Here is a 12,500-nt window from a genome sequence, read left to right as displayed (position 1 = left end):
TGAAGCTATAGATTGGGATAATAAAAGAGAGTACGAAAATTTCGTTTCAGTGGCACTTTAAAGAAAAGAAAAAATTATTCGAGCGGAAGTCGTCAATTTACATCCGGCGATGCGCGTGTTTACCGATTCATTCATCGTCTCAAACCCAGGGCAAACCTATACAGTCAGTGAACTTCACCACTGTATTACGTCTTCCGTTAAAAGTACACATTTCTTTACGGGAAAAATGATTGTCCCAGCCTCAAAAAGGTATTTTAGTATCGTGGTGCCACAACTTGATGGGGGAGTTTTTCCGACTTTTGTGGCGAAACGTCAACGCTTGTAGAAAAGACAGAAAGTGCTTCAAAATAGTGCAAACAAATGGTCTTTCGGTGAAAGAAAATACTAATGCTTCAGAATGCACTGCTCAGAATAACTCGATCTTCACATTCGCTTTCGACAACATATCTTCGCCTGCTTCATTCCGGGATTTATAGATGAACTTTTCAAGCCTTCTGAACGTCTAAAACTTCCTGCAGTTATCAGAAACACTGCTACCGACCGAAACCGCCCGATTGTGTACATCTGATGATCCTGGAAGCTGATTTACACTTGCTTGTGTTAAAACGAGAGAATCTATTTGATGAGAACTGTGACGGAGTTCAATATTTCGGTAATTGTTGTGACTAAGATGATAACTTATAAGTTTCTTCGTGGTGCTCTGCTCAGGATGCATGACAGATCTTTTTTTTTTTTTTTTTTTTTTAAATTTGCAATAACACAAGGGAAACCAATGCTTACTTACAACACTAACTCTATTTACATTATATTGCTCTAATTATTTCCACTATTTAAATTACAATAAGTAAACGACTTACATTACTAACAAATACAGTTACACGACTTACACAATTAAGAAATACAGTGACGACAAGGGGCAAAGAAAAAAAAAACTGAGAAGAAAAATAGCTAGTTATCATTACAGCTTGAGGTTGTAGTACAGAAACATAAAAAACAGACCAAAGGCATGTGGTACATTAAAAGTAAAATGAGTTATGCATCTGACAGGAGATTAGAAATAGATTAATGGGTAGGAGATAGATAACCCTACAGAAAATAAAATCTAAAATATTAATTAAATCCTCATATATCCTGTAAGAGGTTTCCATTTCTGCATGTCTCCACTTTTGTTTCTATCTCATATTGTGATTTTAGTGTGCATATGAAAAGCGTAAGATTTGGATGATCATCTTTTGTTTCAGCGAGCCATATGTGATATCGTGCTAAGAGAAAGCAGTAATTTACAGGAAGCGCAAATTGAGAGATATCTGGCCTCAGACTCAAAGCAGTAATATTTGTCAAAGCATAATCTCTAGGAAGTAAATTTAAGTTTTTCAGCCATTCAGTAAGTTTATTCCAAAAGTGAGATGTTTGGCGGCATGACCAAAAAAGATGAATTATTGACTCAGAGGAGGTGTGACAAAAACTGCACTTTTCATCGCCCTGGACCTATTCTAAATAAAACGTTATTGGTTGGTACACGTCTATGTAAGAATTTAAACTTAAACTCTATCAGTTTAGTGCTCTTTGTGCATTTTTTAGCTAAAAGATAGGCAGCATTCCAATTTATGTTGTCATTTATTGGTAGGCCACAATCCTCTAGCCACTTCTTTTGACTTGACTCGGGGGTTAAACTCTTGTTACTAATCAGTTTTTTATATATTATTGTAGTTGCTTTTTTGACCTGCAAAATTCTTGTTGTAAGTGGCTCATATTCGTGGTCGGTGTTCTGTAAATCTTGAAAATTAGAATCAGTCCGAAGAGACATTACAGCCGATATTAATCCGTAGAAGCTGAGAGGGCGAGGGTCTATTTCATACTTACAGCGGAAATCATTTAACGAGAGAAAGTTGTTGTCCGGTCCTAAAAGATGTTTCACCCGAGTTATTCCCTTAATGACCAATTTTTTTAAAAAAAACTGTTTTGTTGGCTATCTTTATTAGGGAGTTATGCCAAAGTTGTTGATCCAGAAAGTGATCTTTCGATGTTATTTCAGGTTCAAAGTTAACTTCCGCCCAGATTCTTAACAGTTCTTTTAAAAGGCATCCGAAGTTGTTATTGTCGATAAGGTGTCTGTAACGTTGAGGTTGTAGGAAAAAAAGTTTTGACAGCCATATTTTTTTAAGGGTTATATCAAAAAAGATTTTCCATTTTCCCTTATTGTTGTTATCTAAATATTTTTTAATCCGTGTGGTTTTGAGGGATTTATTGAAGGAACTAATATCAATCATTTTTAGGCCACCACCACCGAAATCATTGATCATTACCTTCCGTTTTATCTTGTCGCCTTTGCCATTCCATAGAAAAGTGTAGAGTAAATCATTTATTTCTTTTAAAACCCTGTAGTTTGAGCGAAGAGGCGAGAGTAGATAAACCAATTGGGAGACCACTAGTGATTTGATAACAGTGACTTTCCCTAACAATGTGAGTCGGCGGTATTTCCAGCATCTTAGGATTTCTTTCACTTTTTCAAGTTTCTCATTAGAGTTTAAAGAGGCAGATAGTTCGGGATCTGTTGAAATCCATAGACCTAGGGATTTTACTTTGTCTTTTGGCCATTTAAGCTCTTTTCCTGATAACAGAATTTTATCATTTCCAATACTTGCGCCAATCCATAGAGCTTCCGTTTTCTTATCATTGAGTCTGAGACCAGAGACTTTGTTGAAATCGTCAAGCATTGCAAGGGATGAAAGGAGAGATTCACGTGACCCGTCTAATATAACTGTTGTGTCATCGGCATACTGACTTAACTTAATTTCCACATTATTTACAGAGATTCCCTTTATATTAGTATTTTTCCTAATTGCCGTGGCCAGCACCTCTGCCGATAGGATAAATAAATAAGGTGAGCGCGGGCAGCCTTGCCTAACACCTCTTTGAATTTCAAAAAAATTACTTGTCATCCATTATTCAGAATACAGCTTTCAGTATGACTATACAGGGTTTTCACCCAGTTAATTGGCGAAGCACCAAAACCGTAGGATCTTAATGTGCCATGTATGAAGGACCATTCGAGAGAATCAAATGCCTTTTCAAAGTCAATAAAAAGCAACAGGCCCGGGATATTCTTTTCTGTGGCATATTGGATAATAGAGTCAATGAGTCTGATATTTTCGCCTTTGAATCTGCCCTTCAAAAATCCTGTTTGATCATGATTGATAAGGTTTGGAAGTACTAATTTAATTCGGTTTGCAATAGATTTTGCTGCGATTTTGTAATCAGTGTTCAAAAGGGTGATAGGCCGTTTTTGTATGCAGCATAAGATATTGATTTTTCTCGCACCTTTAATTTAATCATCTCCCAAAGCAGAGCTGGGTTCACTGAGGTGTCGTCTTTGTATTGGTTCACAGTGCTTTCAATTGTTGTTTTAATTTCTTGGACATATCTCATTTCGAATAAAAGGAACGTGTTCAACTTCCAAAAACCTTTGCCTCTGGGCTTCGAGTGTAAAGCTAGATTCAGAGTAATCATCGAATGATCCGTTTTGAAACCAGGAAAAATATCTGCATGGGTCACATCACATAAAGATGATGGTGTTTTTCCCTTAGCGATTTCGGCAAACTTTGATTGTTTTTCACTAGTGCCCGCCAAGGTTACCGGCTGGTACGTCAAAGACGACCTCTGTATAAATTTTATTACGGAAAAATCTACACTTTTAGCTAATCGGAATTAAATTTACTTTCTCTCACTGTTTTTAATCGGCTTTCATGGTTTCAATGCGCTTGAATTTTCAGAGCTGCGCTCTTCCTAATTTGCATAATCCGTAATCGGCCCGTGGGCATTACGGCTACATAATGACCGCTCAGATCTCGCTCTTAGCCAATCAGAGCGCGCGTTATATCGGCCACAAGCCAAAGCCATATAATAATAAATATTAATACACTTTATAACTTTAAATAAAGCTTGCGCAAGAAGCAGCTGCCAGAAAATAAATGTATTTCTATTGTGGTGTCCGTCATAAAATGTCGTTTCGGGATGAATATAAAACCGATAAATGACTTTAACTCTAACTCCCTTAAATGCCATGGAGAATGAAAAATTGCCGAGAAATGCGCAATAGAGTCTCAGAAGACAAGCGATACCAGTGCAAATCAGTGTACCAGCAAAACAGACAGGTTTACAGCAGAGCCACAACAAAGTACGCATATAAACTAAAATAGATATTGCATCCCTATATTACATGAAAAATTAACGCTTTCATCAGAAAAACTAATTTGGACTGATTTATAGCACTTTTTATCCGAAAAACTTTGCCCTCGTCTTTTAATTTTTTAAACTTAACGCTTGTTCGGCAAAACAAGGAAACAAAACATATTGCAATTGCCAAATCAATATCTCGGCAACATCCATTATTACGGTAAACAGTTGAGACGAATGCTAACAAAAATCACAAAACTTACATGGTAATCTGACCGCAAATGCTTGATCTTGGTCTGACGCACAGCTTCACTCAAATCATTCACTTGTTTCTTTGTCATCTGAACAACATCAAGGAACAGCCTGTCCAGGTGAGGAACACAGCTGAGATATCGCGTGACATCACTTACTCCTTCACCAAGAGGGTTAAATGACAAGTCGAGACGAGACAAGTTAGGAGCCTGGTACAGAGATCTGGCGATGACAGTAGCAGGCTTGGCTGTCAAATTGATATTGGTAAGTGATAACACATGAAGTCTGTTTGTAAAGTTAATACGTGAGACCAGGGTGTCCACCAACACAGGATCAGTGAAAGGTCCTGACCCTGTAATGTGTATACGTCGTGGAGATGTCACAAAAGATAGGACGTCAATAAGCGTCTCCATCTCTTGCCTTTCTTCAACATCGACATCAATGTACCTGATACAGGAAAGACAATGTTGAGTAGTCTGAGTATCAGCAGTGCTGTTCTCAGTCAAACACAAAGCGCTACTGTCGTCTTGTTCATTTGATTGGTCATCTACTGGCTTCTTCCTCTGAGATGATTCTGGCAATGACATGAGCTCCCTAAGCATTTCAGCGGGAAATGTGAAAAGCCGAATATCAGCAATATAAACGTATGTCTTCCCTTCTTCTTTCTTCAGAAAAATACTCGGTACGTTTGGTAATGAATACTTCTTTAGGATATCCGAAGCTTTCTTTTCGCCCGAACAGCTGACAATAACTGCACTGAGGTCTTCTAGTACGCTGATTAGGTCTCCATAGCTTTGCTCTGTATGTGGGCCGCCAAAGAAGATTAACTCTGGCGCCGCAGCAGACCTCAACATGTGCTCATTGGCAACGCTATGCAGCTGGTCAGAATCAATTAATAAAACACCACCAACGTAAGCCAAAAATGTAGGATAGAGATCACGCCTCCTGTCGGATGCGCATGAGAAAAAGCTACGAGAGATAAGGGTTAGAAACTGTTCTTGATTGCCAGACAAGTCTTGAAAACAAGGTGTCTCACTGAAGTTGTACTCTGTCAGGCCTTCCTTCTTTCCTACGATCCCCAGATGACTTAGAATGGCGCATGCCGCATCTGCTGACAGCTCACAGGCAAATCCAAGAACTTCAATCATCTTGACAATCTTTTCAAAAGAGTCAACTTCGGACAGACAGGTTGTACTTTCTTTTAACAACTCCTCCTTGAGATAGGAAGCAGCAAGGTACTCCTGTACTGATTTATGAATGAAATGAACATGTTGCTCGCGTTTCAAAAATGTTGCAGCATTGAGGACATGAAACAACCCGACTTTGATTAATTTCTCACTCAAAATGCTGTCAGGCAGTTTGCTAAAAGGAAAAGAAAGAACATTTTGCAAAAGAGCGTCAAAGGCAAGCTTGCCTAGTCCACAAAGCTCTACATTGTAGGCATCTATACCTTCCTCTTGCGATGCTTTTGCATCTTTTGCGATAGTGTGGAGGATCAAAGTTTCAATGAAATTTTGGCAAATGTGAGCCCGTGATTTTGGCAGTTCCTTAAAGTGGTTTTCCTTCCAGACTGTACAGAGCATCAACAAAAGAAGTGGGATTTCAGCCAAGTCTTGCAGATCTCTTTCGACTAAGTAGGTTAGAAACTCTTCAACTCTTTCCCCATCACCCAGGAACTTGCTCGCAAACGCTCTGACTTGATCGTGACTTTTGAAACCGTTTATTTCAAATTGAACGCGGCTGTGGTACCTTAACTCGTCAGCTTTCTCTTTTCGGGTAGTAATAATCACGTGGATATCACCCAGTTGCGTGCCCTCCCAAATGTCACGGACAGGTGATTGTTCTCCAGAACAGAAGTACTCATCATAGCCATCCAAAATAAGTAACACCTTTTCTTGATTACGAAGTATGTATTCATAGACATCATCAACCACTTCATCGCCAGCCAGCAGTTTGGAAGCCCTTAGAAAATCACGGATACCTTTCAACTCACACACATCTCGCAACTTAGTCAGCAGCACAACATCAAATTTCTTTAGGATTTCTTTTCTTTGCTGCGACCAGTCGAAAGCAGTCTTTTTGGAAAATGTGGTTTTTCCAATACCTGGCCGTCCATACACCAGAAGTCGCTTTGGATTAGGATGATGTTTGTCGCCCTTGAATATGTCGGTGTAGTCTTCAAGTTCTTCTTGTGTCACCCCACTGGGTTTCCTGTCATCCCTGACCCAGGATAGCGTTGTGTAGAGATCATCAATATGAATGGCAGAACTTTCGTCCCACGGGATGATTTTCACCTTGCTCATGGTGTCATATATGGACTGCAGCTTTTGTTGGCACTTTTCAAGGTTGAAGGGTTCTGTGAGAACGAGAAACGAATACGGCAGTTAAATCACAGGGAGTATAAATATTCGCTCGAATCTCTATATTTCCCAGCTTCCACGAAACTAAGCAAAGACAAGACGAAGTCGAAAGATTCTTTTACAACTTAAAACATTTTTTTTTTAAATAGTTTCTGGACAGTCGGAGAATTTTAGCGTCGTTTCCAAAGTTTTTTTTCCATATTTTTTCTCAAATAGCTTTTCGCAACATGATCGTTCTGTTACCCTAATCCCAAACGCGTCATCCAGCGCGCTCTCGCTCTCTCCTCCCTCTCCCACACGTTTTTTGACAAGACAAATCTTTACAAACCCCTCCCCCGGTTCGCAGTTTTTCTTGCGCGTCCTAAGTCGCCTAATCTCCACACAGAAAGTTTTAGCGAGATTTTGCGATAACAATTAAGAGCAGGGGAAGGATTTTGAAAATATTTGTCATGTCAAAAAACATGTGCGGGAGATGGAGGGGAGCTCAAGCGCGCGCTTGAGTAGCTACGGGTAGTTTGTATGGTTAGCAGACAGACTTAGTAAAGGTTATACTGCTTCAAGCGAGGAGCCAAAGCACACGGATAAGGGGTTGTTAAGGACACTATATTGTGCTTGTGTACGTACTGTAATGGTCCCTAACCGCACCTTAGAAGGAAAAATGGCAACAACTCCGAGTAAAAAAGGATGACTGAAGTTTTTGTTCCTGTAGATCGGAGGCGTGATAACTTCCTATGGCATCTCAACCATGGGATTGTTACGGGTTCCTACGGTATATGATATTAAAGGTTTTATTAATAACCCGAATTTTTCAAAACATGTCACAAGAGGGCTAACATTTAAGAACGGAACTGAGGGCAAATTTATAAAGAGGCATAAAACAAGGGTAAAAGAGTTGTCAGAGTTGTTGTTGTAGTGTGCAGGTAGTTTGCATGGTTAGCAGGCAGATGAAGAAAAGGTTATGCTTCTTTAAGGGAAGACACCAAAGCGCACGGATGAAAGGTTGACCCTTAATAACAGATACTCGTTGCTGACGACACTACTTCGAAGTTGTGTACAACAGTAGTCCCAAGTGCGCGTTAGAATGAAAAATCAGGAAAGCTCCAAGTAAAAGGGATGAAGTTTTTGTTCCTGTAGATCGGAGGCGTGTTACCTTCATTTGGCATCTCACGCATGGAATTGTTAAGGGTTGGTAAAATATATGACATCACAGGCTTATAAATAGCCCGAATTTTAACTGCCAACGATGGAATCCGCTTATCTTTTACTTATTTTTTTCTCTTTCCAGTTACATGACTTGGCAAATATCGTTGTAGTTTGAAAAAATAGACTGGACCAAAAATGGAAGAGACATGGCAAAGAGCTAATCTGTGGAAGTCATAGAGCCTAAGAAATGATGTTTAGAAATTTCCCATGACAGTGAGAAATGGAAAAGAAATTGCAGAGTTCAGAACAAACGCTAAACTAAACTTTTGTCATGCCATGCAAAAAGAAAAAAAATATGACACTAAAGGTGTCACTAATTGCCAAACCTTATTCAGGGTATCGATACACAGAATACCACTATTCATCTTTCTCTGGTTTTTGGCCTTTTTCGGTCTCTTTTGTGTGTTTTTTTGGCTCTAAGCTCCTTTTGTTCCCGTAGGTAAAGTTTTCAACGAATAGACAGAGTAGTTTTTTACTACTGGTTTAAAACGGGTCATTTTTGTGCTTGGATTATGACCGAAAAAAAATCGTACATGTGTTGTGGGTATCTCTGGTAAAATGTATCCCATCGTACTTGTTTAGGTTTGACTTGTCAGAAATTTTCCCAGTTCATTAGATAATCATCAAAAACGTCTTCTGACGTGTATGGTAGCCTATGGGTGCCCTGGCAATTTTTGCATGATTTCTTTATTTTTTGTTGTTTTTCTCAATTGATTTTCTCATTCTGAAAGTAGGTATTTTCCTCTCTTTTATTTTTTATATATATTACCGTAAATCCTCGAATTAGCGCCCGGGGCGCTTATTTCAAATTTAGGAGAAGACCTGGAGCGCTTATTCGAGGGGCGGGGGGCTTATTTAATTTTTCCCAAATCGTGGCCTAACATGATCATTTTTTTGATACATTCTCTGCGCGTAAACAACATAAGCTGTTTATTGAGATAAAAAGCTTAAGTTTCAATCGCGGCACCGTTAGTACTTAACGTGTTCAACGTGTTCACTTAACGTGTTTACAAACTGAAACAATGTACCACTACTACATGACGAAATCTATACATCCTCTGTTGTCTCATTATTCGTCCACAAAATGGGGGGAGGGAAGGAGCGCTTATTCGGGGGGGGGGGGGGGCGATTATTTTAAATTACGGCTGATAGGAGGGGTGCTTATTCGAAGGGGACGCTTTTCGAGGGGGGGGGGGGGGGGGACTAATTCGAGGATTTACGGTATTTCAATTTAACCTAAAATAAAAGTATATGGTATAACAAAAACAAACAAAAAGCAGACGAACAGACAAACAAACAAGAATATACCATTTGGCCTTGGAGTGCCATAGCCCACAATACATTTCACGAGCACACCAGCAATTAAGGATGCCATTTTGTACACAAGGGCCGTGACATTCCTAGGCCATAAGCTTTGCTTTTGCTATACCGGCGGCAAAAATACCCCTGTGCTTTTTTTAGGCTACACTGAAAAAAATATATAAAAATGTAATATAATATAACTTTTTTGACATTAAAGACGAATAAACAACTGAAAAACAACAACAGATAATTAAGAAATTACCCAGAGTACAATCATGATGCCAAAGCTGATGGCGTCTCAAGTGACAAAAAAATCCATTCTCCCTCAAAGCCAGTTTGATTGGTTATTCTTTGAAATAACCAATAATAATATTTACATGGAGAAAGTGTCAGTCAGGACTGAAAATTCCAATTGACTTTCATCGCTAAGTCACAGTTAAATTCCATCATGAAGAACAGTATCACAGCATGACAGTGGGCTTCAGCACGCCATACAACTACAATTATCGTTAACAACAGTACCTGCAAACCTGGGTCGTTTAGCATCTGGATGGTTACTTGAACGTGGCAACTCTATCTTCCCAGCTGGTATGTCTGCAAGGAAAACGCATCGTCAAATTTGGCTGTGCTGGTGAAAATGATACACAACAGTGAACTGCACTTTATAGAAATAACATGACATCACTGTAGTGGTTCTTTAATTATGGATAGCTACAGAAAAACATTAGATATTGTATCAGATAAATAATTCTTATTAGTGAAGTTCTCTTTTTTGGAAAGTTTGTTTAATTAATTTAATTAAAACAAACACAATAGAATATGATTTTTTTTTAAATCAAATATTCAACTTACAAGAGAGCTCTACCCCAAAACAGTTTTTAGTTTCTCTGTTCTTGTTTTTTGTGGCAATATTGTCAGAATTTTGTCTTCAAATTGTTTGGTTAGCTCAATAGAAGCTCAACCTACATCATGATGTAATTTATACTACAGTGTATTTTGGGGCTTGAAAATCCAGTACAAAGTCATTCGCAAAGTCTATTTTATTTATTTTATTTTATTTTATTTTTTTGGTTTACTTATGTTTAATTTCTACCACTTGCCACTCGGTCTACATGCAAAAAAAGGTTAAAAGATTAACCTACAAGCTGTAGGTGAGCAAAGTTTCTTCATGTTTTTGGACTGGATAAGCACCTAAAACTGACAATAAATTTTGTCTCTAAGCCTCTAGAGTGCATAGCAATCCTGTGTGAGCTTGTTTAGATTTTCACAATTTCACAGGGGGTGCTCCTACAACTCCTAGAGGAAATAACGTTACCTTTAGTGCCCCTCCTTAGCTAAATCTGTACCTATGGGGATGACTTCATAGCAGTAACCAAAACACCTTGATTTGCATCATAATTTTAGGGTTTTCTCAAAAAGACACTTCTTTTAATCTTGATACGTTTGCCACAATACGTTTTTACTTAAATATATGATTTAAAGAATGAAATATGTTCCTTAATTCGGGGCTGTCACTTATTTTTCAAGTAGGCGGGGAAATGAAAAAAGTAGCTGGGGTTGGGGTCTGCCTACTTCACAAATTACTGACTGCCCTGGTTCAAGACATTGTACTGTAAGAAAGTGAATCATGTAGTTTCCTTACAACAAAATTCTTTGGCCAAGTTATTCAACCCAACTCTACTATGACACAAGGCATTGTAGAGGTCATGATAAGGTGTAGCCGAAGTTGTTGTATTTGTCCAGCGAAGTAACATCTCAAGTGGTTTATCTTCTGCATTAGCAGTTATATCATCCAATACATCATCAGGAATGCCAAGGCGAATTCCCAGTCTCTTCCACACTTTACCAATCTGTCCTGCCAAATCATCTAGTTCAAGGTAACTGGGTTTGCCTTTTTTAAAAGCATCTGTATCTGAAAGAGGAGAAGCTTGCAGTTAACCAATGATGCAATTTTACCACATTATAATCCAAGTGATAAAAACATCATCTACACTGTATCCTTCAGTGAGACATGAGACAATAATGCTACTCAATACCATGTGTCAAACAAGCGTCAGGGTTCATAAGATATTACGACGGAATCCACCAGAAGTTTGAGTGACAAGTGGACAGAAACCTAGTGCCGAGATTACTTACATCACATCACAAACTTCTGTGTGACTGTTTTAAATATCTTCTCAAAAAAAATATTTCTAGCAACACCAAACGTTGAAAAGAAATGTTGAACTTTGTATGAAACACTTGAAAGTATTGGTGAAATGAAACTCATGATGAAATTTTACCTGTGTTTGCACAATTTCTCTGAACTTTGAAATTTATTTTCTCTTGTTCCCATGGGAAATTGCTTTTGGTTTTATTTCAGGTAATTGATGATAATTTATCTTTAACTTTAAGAACACGTAAAACTTTACTGTAAAATACCTAAAATTATTCTGGTACTGATTTTTGTCCACTACAGTAAAAGCTAAACTTGCTCAATTTTCTATCAGATTTCATCTTAATATCTTTGTAAACAAAATTAAATTTCCTGCTTGTTTAATCCTTTTCCCAAGCAACTTTTTTTCCAGAATTGGTGTAAGAAGCGAAAGAAAGTAACTGGCAGATTTCTATATTCTGAATAACACAAGGTCCTTTGCCAGATTAGGACCATGTGGAAAAAGTAGATCTTAGAAAGGGCTATTCATTTTTCCAAGATAATTAGCCGTGAATCTGAAAAACACATTAATGCTGGCATCAGCATTTTTTTGAAAAAGAAGTAAGAGATAATATTCTTCACAGATTTCCTTAGAATTTTCCTTTACATAAAGCCAAGAAGACAGAAAAGCAAACAAATTTAAAAAGACCTTTAAACTACGTGGTAAATGGTAGTTAACATAAAAACAACTTCTGGTATGTTTTTAATAAACCGAATCGTCGCAACAGCGCTTATTTAGTGTCCCTGGCTAACAACTCTCCTCTGGATTGGCCAAAACACAGTCTAAATAGCTGAAATCCCCGCAACCGCGTGTTCAATAGGTTTGCCACTTGACCATTAATTTTCATAACATAAAATGTATGGGTAACCACATGTTTTTAAAAATTAAATGTGTTGTTTATGTTTTTCCTGCCGGCTGAGCTTGCGAAAGAGGCAGGAAATGACGTTCTCTCACACTGAATGGGGAACTGGGTACGAGTCAGGATGTCAGTTTCATGCTCGGTCACGTGATT

At 38.2% G+C, this 12,500-nt stretch overlaps 1 protein-coding gene and 1 pseudogene across 3 annotated transcripts in view; one reads left to right on the top strand and one right to left on the bottom strand.

Moving 5' to 3' along the window:
* LOC145500349 (uncharacterized) overlaps positions 1-12,500 on the top strand; it is a 64,884-nt gene that overhangs the window by 31,004 nt on the left and 21,380 nt on the right. The window lies entirely within an intron of this gene.
* Positions 1-12,500, bottom strand: part of LOC145500339 (uncharacterized) — a 29,215-nt pseudogene that overhangs the window by 8,907 nt on the left and 7,808 nt on the right. The window contains exons 4-6 of the transcript XR_014051048.1: positions 10,936-11,205; positions 9,816-9,887; positions 4,440-6,784 (exon numbers count right to left, since the gene is read on the bottom strand). The product of XR_014051048.1 is annotated as an uncharacterized LOC145500339 (transcript). The remainder of the gene's footprint in view (positions 1-4,439; positions 6,785-9,815; positions 9,888-10,935; positions 11,206-12,500) is intronic.

This window comes from Orbicella franksi, chromosome 10 (genome assembly GCF_964199315.1).
Source record: "Orbicella franksi chromosome 10, jaOrbFran1.1, whole genome shotgun sequence".
NCBI classification, from domain to species: domain Eukaryota; kingdom Metazoa; phylum Cnidaria; class Anthozoa; order Scleractinia; family Merulinidae; genus Orbicella; species Orbicella franksi.
This window is presented reverse-complemented; position numbering and strand designations above follow the sequence as displayed.